This window comes from Dendropsophus ebraccatus, chromosome 9 (assembly GCF_027789765.1).
Source record: "Dendropsophus ebraccatus isolate aDenEbr1 chromosome 9, aDenEbr1.pat, whole genome shotgun sequence".
NCBI lineage: Eukaryota > Metazoa > Chordata > Amphibia > Anura > Hylidae > Dendropsophus > Dendropsophus ebraccatus.
The window spans coordinates 5,901,737-5,913,735 of NC_091462.1; the positions used below are offsets into that span (position 1 = coordinate 5,901,737).

An 11,999-nucleotide genomic window follows, 5' to 3' on the forward strand; every position below is an offset into this window, starting at 1 on the left:
GCAGTATTATAGTAGTTATATTCCTGTATATAGGGAGCAAGATTATAGTAGTTATATTCCTGTATATAGGAGCAGTATTATAGTAGTTATATCCCTGTATATAGGGGCAGTATTATAGTAGTTATATTCCTGTATATAGGAGCAGTATTATAGTAGTTATATTCCTGTATATAGGAGCAGTATTATAGTAGTTATATTCCTGTATATAGGAACAGTATTATAGTAGTTATTGCGAGGAGGAGAAACAGCTGACCCGCACCACCACACAACAGTCCAATGCCTATGGATCTACGGACCTGAATTAGCAGGATACACCGTGATGCAAAACGGCTGGGTGCCGGGGGTGCAAGATGATGAGAGAGTAGTACGCTATGTGTAAGGTAGATGAAGACAGCACTCACCCGGTCTGTATCAGCTCAGTTTATTTCATGCACCGCTGGTGGCAGGGAGGGAGAGGTGAGGACGCGCACCTCTCCCTCCCTGCCACCAGCGGTGCATGAAATAAACTGAGCTGATACAGACCGGGTGAGTGCTGTCTTCATCTACCTTACACATTATAGTAGTTATATTCCTGTATATAGGAGCAGTATTATAGTAGTTATATTCCTGTATATAGGAGCAGTATTATAGTAGTTATATTCTTGTATATAGGAGGCAGTATTATAGTAGTTATACTCTTGTATATAGGGGACAGTATTATAGTAGTTATATTCCTGTATATAGGAGCAGTATTATAGTAGTTATATCCCTGTATATAGGAGCAGTATTATAGTAGTTATATTCCTGTATATAGGAGCAGTATTATAGTAGTTATATTCCTGTATATAGGAGCAGTATTATAGTAGTTATATTCCTGTATATAGGGAGCAGTATTATAGTAGTTATATCCCTGTATATAGGAGCAGTATTATAGTAGTTATATTCCTGTATATAGGAGCAGTATTATAGTAGTTATATCCCTGTATATAGGGGCAGTATTATAGTAGTTATATTCCTGTATATAGGAGCAGTATTATAGTAGTTATATTCCTGTATATAGGGAGCAAGATTATAGTAGTTTATATTTTTGAATATAGGAGCAATATTATAGCAGTTATATTATTGTACAGTATATAGGGGGCAGTATGATATTCTTTTACTCACTGACTCCCGCACTGTTTGATCTGATGGATTGTCCAGCACCTTCTAACTTCTTCCAATATTTTCATCCCTCTTGTCACACAGCATCTCCAGACCACAATCGGCATACAGTATGTGAGAGCCATGTTACAGATCCTCTTTCTGTTACAGTTATAACGGCTTTTAGTGAATTTCATTTGGTTTCGTTCCAATAGTTTCGTCCGGTATCGGAAGTCCGTTTGGTGGAGTCAGGGGCGGATTAACTGTACCATAGGCCCTGGGCTATCCCACTAAAACGGACCTATTATAATTGGCTACTGGGTGGAGTTATCACATTGGGTGCGGTCCCCGCCGTCTGCCGCTTTCCCCGCTGCTCCATTTCCAGTTGTTGATATTTATCTGAATTGGTTATAGCGGTTTCTGAGAAGTGTTTTGTGATTTGCGTTGATGATGAGATGAGCGATGTCCTTGTTGTGGAGAGTCTGGAGAGCGCAGTAATATCTATCCCCGCTTCACGCCGCCACCTCTATCTGCCACCTACATACAGTACCCTTTCATAAGACGCCTCAAATTAGTTAATTGCTGTCGGTTCAATCAGTGTAATTTGTGTTGGATGTAACCCGGTATTATCCTGGCGAGGGTTTATTTATATCTCCTTCCATTTATTCCAGTCCCCCCAGTATCCTGCCATGTAACAGCGAGCTTCTGCTCACAATCCGCGCTAATGATGACTTTTCTGTAATAAATACGGTTTTCCTACATCTCCGCAGCCTCGTGCGTCGGATACAATTGCTATTTTATTTCTGTCTTTGTTAGGGCAATGTTTATGAGAGACGGCGATGTATGCGGCTCTCCTCCCATGGGGTCTCTCACTTTCTATTCCTTTTGGTGTGTAAGTTGCTTTTATATGGGGTTTTTGAAGAGGTTATCTAGCATTAGAAAAACATGGCCGCTTTCTTCCAGACAGCACTGCTCTTGTTTATGTAGTATGTAGTGCTAGAGAACCCCTTTAAGGGCTTTGTCCAGTGTCTCCAGGGTAGCTGCACTGTCTGTTACCATCAGGTGTCGGCTGACATTCACCCCCTGGTGGCTCTCCGCCTCTCACCATGCTTTACACTGCAGCCCTGCTTCATTATAGCTTAGCTGGAACAATAAGAAGAAAAAAGTTTTATGGGAGTGATACCGTCGTTGTAATGTGAACACACACACACAACACCGAAACTCATCTCAGTCAGGTTCGCTGCAGTCCCTCCGGGGGCTGAGAGTCGCCGGTCTCACAATCAATGGCAGAAAAGAATACAAAAATGGAGGGCAAACTTTTTCTTTCGACCAACACTGAAATATGAGACAACAAATGCAGCTTGAATGTCCTGATAACTCCCCCCATGCCAGGATCACCTTCAGATTTCCTCCACGCCTCGCTCAGGGCTGATGGTTACACGTTCCTTACTTACTTTGATGGTCAATGTTAAGGTTAAATTTATATGTTGACCTCTCTCTATGGAGAGAAGCCAAAAACCCAGGTAAAGGATGGTTTTATAATTATATCTAGAGGTGGAATCCTGCAGTATTACCAGCTCGTTACTTATACGTCATGGACACAGATAAGACAATGTATCATGATTATAAGCCTGGAGAAAATGGCCCAAGTTTTATTATGGTAATCACATTTTATAGACAGATAAAATATAGGGTGGTAACAAATGCTAATAAGACATAGATGAGGCGGTGCTAGTGATTTAGATATTCAGTCATGCGCAATGGCATCTATATTGGTATTCATTATTATTATTCAAAAAGGTTAGAACAATACATTCTGTGCAATGATACTTTCACATTATTCCCACTGTAACAGACAGGCAGCTTTCCTCTGAGAACGGCCTTGGACGCTGATAAACATGTCTCTGAGGGAAATAGTTCTTGAGACAAAACATTCTTTCTAGTGTCATATCAGAAGTTTTCCAAGGTAAGAAATGGTCCAACTATAAGTTAACCCTATCAGGGACTCTCTAATGTGCTGGAGCTTCTGAGCAAGAGGCGTATATATATATGTAGTCATACAGGTACGGTGCAGGTAGGTAAAATCGTATCGCTGGCCTTATCATTCCCCCATTTGACATCCGTGGAGCATGGATATGGTTCATCACTGGTGGTTGGGTCGTAGCCGGAGGTTTTAAGGACTCCACCCTCAGCTGCAGGTTGATCAAGGGACCACAGGTGAAAACATCCTCCAAGTACTAGTACAGCATCCAACCTCCAGAAATGTCCAGGCGGCACAGATTCAAGAGAACCGATAAGAGAAAGAAAGCATAGTAACGTTAGTCTCTTATATGAGGGTGAAGCTTCTTCCTGTTTGTCGAGGTTTTATACGAGAGAAAATACACATGAACACTTTTACTGAAAAACAGATCAGTATTATGCATAAGACCACTTGGAAGAGACCCTGAAGGACTCCCATTAGTTTATGGGCATCACCATAGGATAGACAAAAATAGTACCATACGTTTTATTGAAAGTTATAGATGGCGGAACAAACTTACAGCAGATGTGGTAGTAAGATCTGCAATAACCGAAAGAAAATACTAAACAATGGGTGAGTCTGTACAGTATACATCAATATACAGCTTAGTTACAACAAAACAAATAAAAGCTTATTATCAATACTCAAACAATCATATATATATGACAAATACCTCTCCGGATTTTATCAAAATAACCAAACCTTATTGTCTCATCACTCCTGTCCCTAAGATTTGTCCCTAATCTTGACTACAGATGTAGCCCCCTTCTCTAGGTCCCTTTACCGTAGGACTGCTTTAAAGGTAAGACAATCCTCCGTCCCGAACCTAACTAGTCTCCTGTCACTCCTACGTCTCCCTGTGACACTGAGTGATCAGACAATAAGTTCTTCACTGTATATAACAGACGTGACTCTATCACAAGGACTCTACCACTTCGGTATCATGTGGGTATTGGAAAGTCACAACAACTAACTTTAAAAAGTTTCTGAAAATAAAAAGTTTTGATGTGAGCAAATCTTATCTCATGGCAAAAGCAAAAATAAAAAGTTGATTGACACATAAACCAAAAACAGCATAACAGGTGAATGCAATAACATCTCCACAATGTGACCTACTATGTAACCATTAGATTCACTTATAATAACCAATTAGTGAATTCACAATCTTCAGTACCGGATTCTAAAAATTTCCACTTCTTTTTAGTCTTTTTACTTCATTTTGTACCTAGAAAACGTCTTTATGATTAGATCACACAGGTCTAATGACTGGTCGCATGGTCACATCTCTTCCTGTACATAATCATATAGTATAATACATAGACCAATAATATGAAGTAATTGGGCGCTTATTACCGATATAATATTTGGATCCTACTGAATTGTCTCTTGTCTGACTGAGATCATCACATATTACACATAAGATAACCACCATAGAAATAACAGCAAAGTGTAAACGATACATCACCTAAAGTTTCAAAGCCTTTTTATGAGAATAATATATATCATATGATCCTTTTTGTAATAGTAGCATTGGTATGGATCCTTTATCCTTAAACCCATCTTTTGACTGACAGGCCTCTTTACAGACACTTGGATTCTTGGCCTCAGTTATATCGCTTCTTTTAAGGCCACTAATATCACCTCAGACATTGGCTTTGTCGTCTCCCATAGTTTTGGCTGACCTGTAAAGAAGACACCAATACAGACAAGGACATACCTGTATAGGCCACCTGTGGCAGGTGGATGACGTCCACTTACATTCCCTAAAACAGGCAGGAAGATGACAGACTATGCAGACAGGCACTTTACGGTGTTACTTACAGTAGGTTATGACAGGTGTAGATAATACAGCCGTACACAACCCTCTTTGCTATATTTGTTGTCCCCTGGGCCGCCCAATGTGAGGATACTACACCACATTACACATGGCTTCCTTCTGCTGGTTTTGTCAGATAACTTACAGTGGGATACAAGGCTGTCGGCAAATAGTTATTGGACGCCATCTTTGCCCTGTACCTCCTCTCCATCCGCTGGTCTCACAGCTTGTTGCTGATTGTCTCTGGAAAAGACTTAAAAACAAACAGATCCACATCTCCTCCTCCACCTGTACACTATGTACGGTTACCTCAGGAAGAGACTGGAAACATCTCCCCATTCCACCTGTATACTATGTACGGTTACCTCAGGAAGAGACTGGAAACATCTCCCCATTCCCTTGTACGCTTTGTACGCTGTTACCTTGGGAAGAGCACAGAAACCACCGCATCACCAGCTTTATCCATCATCCATCACCCTTTTTGGCATCAGGGTTTGTCAGCGTGAACGTTGCGTCAGCCGCTCTATGGCAGCTTTTTGGTAAGCCCAGGGACCAAACAAATCTCTAATTTGCCAATTAACCCATAATGGTGGGCTTCATATAGACATCTGCACAGTTACCTTCAACCATCCTACATGTCTCAGTGATTGTCCTCACCTCCAGCTTATAGCAGGAGCGGTTTCTGCAGTGGAACGTCACTCTGCATGGCGGTCACCATATATCCTTGCGTCTTGTGTCATCCATCTTTGAAAAGTCTGAGATAATCTACAATGAAAACTTTTAAACTTTCATTAATATTTGGGCTTTCAATTACATTTTCATCTTTCACAATTTAAAATATCAAACACAATAAGTAACAAAAACATCCTTATTCAAAAATAAAAAATTTGTACGGTGTTTAAAAAAATTTAAAACATCAAAATTGGCTACTCCATCAAAATGGGCTGCTCCCATTTCCATTCACCTCCATCCCCTCCCCCATTTGAATCTACATCAAGAGGCAACAGAGATGCTGGATTCAATGCACTTAACACAATATATATATATATATTGAGAGGCATAAGGAGTGCAGACTGGAGCCATGGACATGGGTTTGGTTTTTACTAGGGATAAAAGTACATATATATTCATGAGCTAAGTTTGCTATAATCATCACAAAACTGTTAACCCTAAAAATAAAAACATTAAAAAAAATAATTAAACATTGTACACTCGTCCCATATTAAACTTCTTTTGATAAAAAAATTAAATAAATCAGCTGAACTGAATATTCCTTCAATACGCTGCTCTTATCAGTAAGCAGAACGCTCTGAGCTTCACTTCTAACCTTGAGCAGTGAGCAGTAAAATCATAGATACAAGAGTTAAAACTTCTTGGAAGTTTTTATTTTATTTTTTTTCTAACATCCTTGAAGTTACAGAAGATATCAGCGCTGTGCTCTTATGCACCAGACTGTAACCTTGGACAGTGGCACACATACTTATAACTTAGTAGGAAAAAAAACAATTTGCGTAGAACTTATTAGGATAGATGTGTACACATATATACACATATATATATATAAACACTTGTTAAATAAAGTTACATAGAAATATATATATTTTACTGTAGTAAACTACTTCTTCTTTGAAATATCATACGTTGGGGACACACACTTAAAGAAAATCTGCTTACAATATATATTGGGATACATATATATACTTTTTAAATAAATGTGTAAGTTACAGTAATAAGTTACTACAGGCTCCTTATACCATTGGGTTCTTAATAAGTGCACAAAATTCTGCGTTTGATCTTTACCAATTATCACTTTTCTCTTGACATTCCTAATAAAACGTACTTTTTCTCTCTGACTCCTCCTACTGACACTTCCGTATAACAATCTTATACACTAATAGGTCTAATAGACCCAGCTCCTTCAAACAGTCTCATTGCTTTTCCCTCCAACAAACCTTTGTCTAACTTTCTTCACCATCAGGTAATAATATTCATTAATAAATGTGCAAAACAGTTGTTAGACTCTATCGGAGAGTCCTGTGCCCGCCCCCTCAGTGACACTAAGCAGTATGGGCGGAGGACAGAAATGCCAGGAGTTAAAATGGCCACCGGACTAGATAACCGGATATAGGGGTGTTGGCTTAGGGCATGGTTTTGAGACGTCACAATTATAATGGAGACGTGGATGATATGGGGAGTGGTTGGCTTTCAGTCGCCATCTTTGAGGGCTGATTACAGAAAAGTGGTGTACACAAATAAGCAAATGTTCCACGGTCGGGACAACAGAAAATGATCAACATTTTTTTAACACGTAACATACTTCTAAAGGGGAACACCAGCTTAGTAAAACTGGCTGAAATACAGTATAATGTAGGAGCGTACATTACATTACACTAACAGCTCTGATTCTTTTGTTTCTAATGCTGCTTGCATGTGATCTGCAGCCCTCAGAGCTGGTTGATGGCCTTGTACAAAACATAACAAATAACACACATTATGTACTTTGTATGCTGCTTCACTACGCAGCATTAATTAACCTCTTCAGCTCTCTCAGTACTGTATCTAGCAATGAGCTGGACTGTTCTCCTTGTCTGAGTACGTGGCTTTGTACTTAGACACTTACATGGCAATATACACTATTTGAGGTTAGGCTGCCACCTCCACAAAGGCATTGGTCTTACTATCAGGTAAGGGGCACTTTAAATCAAAGTAACTACTTCAACAGCCAACCAAGGGGAAGATTCCTGCAGAACAGAGGGTCTATACGCCACCATTGGACGTAGGTTGGCTTTTCGCAGGATCTGGGGTTTGTATACAGATATAAACTGGGTACAATGGTGTAACATAATGATGTGGCTTGGGTCTGCCACACACACTACAATATTCTGTCTTATCTAGATATTGTTGGTCACCGGCACATGACATGTCCACCCAACTGGACCTGTGCTTCCCACCCATTATCCTAAATGTTTTCCTTCTGTCTGACCCTCTGGCTCTCATCTCTCTCTACTCTCTAATCCTTGATTCCCCCTTAGGGATAGTACTTACATTGACCCTAAGGTTCCTGGAAATTCCAAGGACCCATTTGCCCTGCATGCTACATGTAAGTCTGGTTACCTACCCACAAGGCAAAAATAAGTGTGCACAGGAGTGTAAGGGGTTTCCCAGGTGTTGGTCAGAGAGCCAGAGGTTGGTGGGGCTAAGGCATGTATCTGCCTTCATATCAAGCCTCCTAAAGATCTGTTCTAGATCTTGCACTGCATCTTTACATGCCCATCGCTATCTTCCTTAGCTTCACATCAGCTTCACATAAACTTCTTGTGGAGACTGGTGATCCCTTTTTTTAGAGAATAACTGTCTCATCCTTGCTCAGCTAATCCCTAGGTAGCGTATTGGGGAACGAAACCTAAACCTTAGGTTTTAACAAGCACAGCCGCTATAGGCCCAGCCGTCACAGTGACACACTATGGCGACGCACTACAGCAACCTTGCTATAGGCCCAGCCGTCACAGTGACACACTATGGCGACGCACTACAGCAACCTACTGTCCCTCGTTGCTAATTCCTCCTAGGGGGCAAGGGGGTAAGTCACAGATCTTCTGACCTGCTCTCTACCACAGTACAAGCACAAATAATGGGATCAATACAAGTATTGTTCCCGCTGCTCGAGACAGATATCACTTATCAGGAACCCGTTCACTCCAAAAGTTATATGCCTACTGTCTGTGACCTCGCAGCTGTTCTCGATGCCATGCTGTATTACAAGGGTTAAGAATTAATCACAGCCTCCCCGTAAGGACGCAGAAGTGATCATGTTCGGCAATCCCTTTCCTTAATTCAGCATAAATACAGCAACAGCTTATCTCAATCACACAACAGTTTGCGACGGCAATGCAGCACTTTAACCTTGTCCTATCCTGGGTTACAGAGTTCTTTGTCTAACAATTAGACTCAGCTTTACAAACATATATAGAGAACACAGGTGTGACGGGAATCTGATTAGATCCGTTCCCCTGAGGCGCAGATAGTACGTAAGAAAGGAAAGTCTCTCTTACCTGGCCAGTTATATCTGCGCGTCCGATGACGGATAAATCACCACATCCCGTCTGTCTGCGTTCTAGTTTGCAAGCGGCTGAGTCCCTGCCAAGGGCGCCAAATGTTAAGGTTAAATTTATATGTTGACCTCTCTCTATGGAGAGAAGCCAAAAACCCAGGTAAAGGATGGTTTTATAATTATATCTAGAGGTGGAATCCTGCAGTATTACCAGCTCGTTACTTATACGTCACTGACACAGATAAGACAATGTATCATGATTATAAGCCTGGAGAAAATGGCCCCAGTTTTATTATGGTAATCACATTTTATAGACAGATAAAATATAGGGTGGTAACAAATGCTAATAAGACATAGATGAGGCGGTGCTAGTGATTTAGATATTCAGTCATGCGCAATGGCATCTATATTAGTATTCATTATTATTATTCAAAAAGGTTAGAACAATACATTCTCTGCAATGATACTTTCACATTATTCCCACTGTAACAGACAGGCAGCTTTCCTCTGAGAATGGCCTTGGACGCTGATAAACATGTCTCTGAGGGAAATAGTTCTTGAGACAAAACATTCTTTCTAGTGTCATATCAGAAGTTTTCCAAGGTAAGAAATGGTCCAACTATAAGTTAACCCTATCAGGGACTCTCTAATGTGCTGGAGCTTCTGAGCAAGAGGCCTATATATATGTAGTCATACAGGTACGGTGCAGGTAGGTAAAATCGTATCGCTGGCCTTATCAGTCACTTTCCTTGCATCTTTCCATCTGGCCCAGATTGGTATCATGACTTTTTAGTATTGGCTGCAAATAGGATACTGAAAACCTCTGGACAGTTCCTGACATGGACAGAGGTGGCAGCAGAGAGCACTGTGTCAGACTGGAGAGAATACACCACTTCCTGCAGGACATACAGTAGATGATAAGTACTGGAAGACTGGAGATTTTTTTAAATAGAAGTAAATTACAAATCTATATTACTTTCTGACATCAGTTGATTTTAATGATTTTTGCACACTGTATAATGCCGGTTGACCGCTGTATTCTGCCGCATTCTGTACTCTGCTGTATTCTGTCAGTTGTAGCTGTACTCTGCTGTATCCTGCCGGTTGTAGCTGTACTCTGCTGTATCCTGCCGGTTGTAGCTGTACTCTGCTGTATACTGTACTCTGCTGTATCCCGCCAGTTGTAGCTGTACTCTGCTGTATACTGTACTCTGCTGTATACTGTACTCTGCTGTATTCTGTCAGTTGTAGCTGTACTCTGCTGTATACTGTACTCTGCTGTATACTGTACTCTGCTGTATCCTGCCGGTTGTAGCTGTACTCTGCTATATACTGTATTCTGCTGTATACTGTACTCTGCTGTATCCTGCCGGTTGTAGCTGTACTCTGCTGTATACTGTACTCTGCTGTATCCTGCCGGTTGTAGCTGTACTCTGCTGTATACTGTACTCTGCTGTATCCTGCCGGTTATACAGATCACACAGTCCACTTGCAGCAGCTGCTTTTGCGCTGGGTTAAGGTTATATTTCTTCTGAAAGTTTAAAGGTTGGTAACTATAGAAAACCACAGAATGTCTCCTTTCCAGAAATCTGGGTGTTTCCCAGCAGACGCGGAGAGGTAAAGGTCATTTCCTTTGTAAAGGGCATTAAGTGCCAGTAATAGCTTCTCTGATGGACTCTCCTGAAGCATTATCTGCCTGTAGACTGGGGACAACACGCAGATCAGCCACAGGAGGAAACGATTAGCCTTCTTCCATATCAGCTGCACATTGTACAGCCGCGCTCGGCAGCTCACAAACTTCTTACGTTTTCCTTCTCGACATTATAGAACATCAATGCAAATATCAATACTGTTCAATAGAAATAAAGTCTTATCCAGATAGAAATAAAGTCTCCTGCAGATTGCATGTCTGTGCCCTGTACATGTGTCTCTATGACTGTGTATATATATATATATATATATATATATATACAGTATATATACTGTGTATGTGCAGCCTTGGCTTTGCAGGTCATCTGGATGTCAGCTCATGATACTCCGCAGCGCCACCATAATAGATTGTCTTGTTGGGCTGGGAGAATCAGGGTCTTCTTGGCTACAGGTGGATCATCAGATGGAGCCTACTGGTGATAGATGGAGGCTGGGCACTGGGATGCCAAGGTGCCACAACACCGAGCTGAATGGGAGGAGCAGGTGACAGGTTACAGGATTGGCATGGTGCTGGAGGAAGATGCTGTGTTCACCTGCAGGGATCTTGGCCATTGTAGAAGCAATGGGATGAAGGCTGGAAGATGTGCTAGCAGGCTGGAGGCCACTAGGAATAACCGACCAAGAGACGCTATGTTGGGCTTGACCAGAGCTAAGAAGAGAGCCACCTGTTTTGTGTGATGGAGTCCACGAGAAGAAACGGTTTTGCTGCTTTACTGAGCAGAGACTGAAGAAAGTGTCATGGGAACAGGCAGAGAGCTAACTGGGCCATGGCTTGGTAGTCTAGAGCTACGGCTGGGGATGACTTACAGTCAAGTCCATGGTGGAGTGGTCTGTGGTAGACTGGGTCCATGGTGGAGTGGTCTGTGGTGGACTGGGTCCATGGTGGAGTGGTCTGTAGTAGACTGGGTCCATGGTGGAGTGGTCTGTGGTAGACTGGGTCCATGGTGGAGTGGTCTGTGGTAGACTGGGTCCATGGTGGAGTGGTCTGTGGTAGACTGGGTCCATGGTGGAGTGGTCTGTGGTAGACTGGGTCCATGGTGGAGTGGTCTGTGGTAGACTGGGTCCATGGTGGAGTGGTCTGTGGTAGACTGGGTCCATGGTGGAGTGGTCTGTGGTAGACTGGGTCCATGGTGGAGTTCATCCATAGTGAAATGGGTCTGTGGTGGAGAGATTCATGGTGGAGTGGGTCTGTGGTAGAGGGGTCCATGGTGGAGATGGTCCATGGTGGTGTGGGACATAAAGTAATTACAGCCTGCACATTTATTCTAATACTTGTTCACACT

At 41.8% G+C, this 11,999-nt stretch overlaps 1 long non-coding RNA gene across 1 annotated transcript; it reads right to left on the reverse strand.

The window, feature by feature from the left end:
• Positions 1 to 3,611: 3,611 nt before the first annotated feature.
• Positions 3,612 to 7,920, reverse strand: LOC138800617 (uncharacterized). Its single transcript, XR_011364484.1, has 2 exons — positions 5,321 to 7,920; positions 3,612 to 5,264 (listed from the first exon to the last, which is right to left on the reverse strand). It is a non-coding gene; the product is annotated as an uncharacterized lncRNA (long non-coding RNA).
• Positions 7,921 to 11,999: the final 4,079 nt, after the last annotated feature.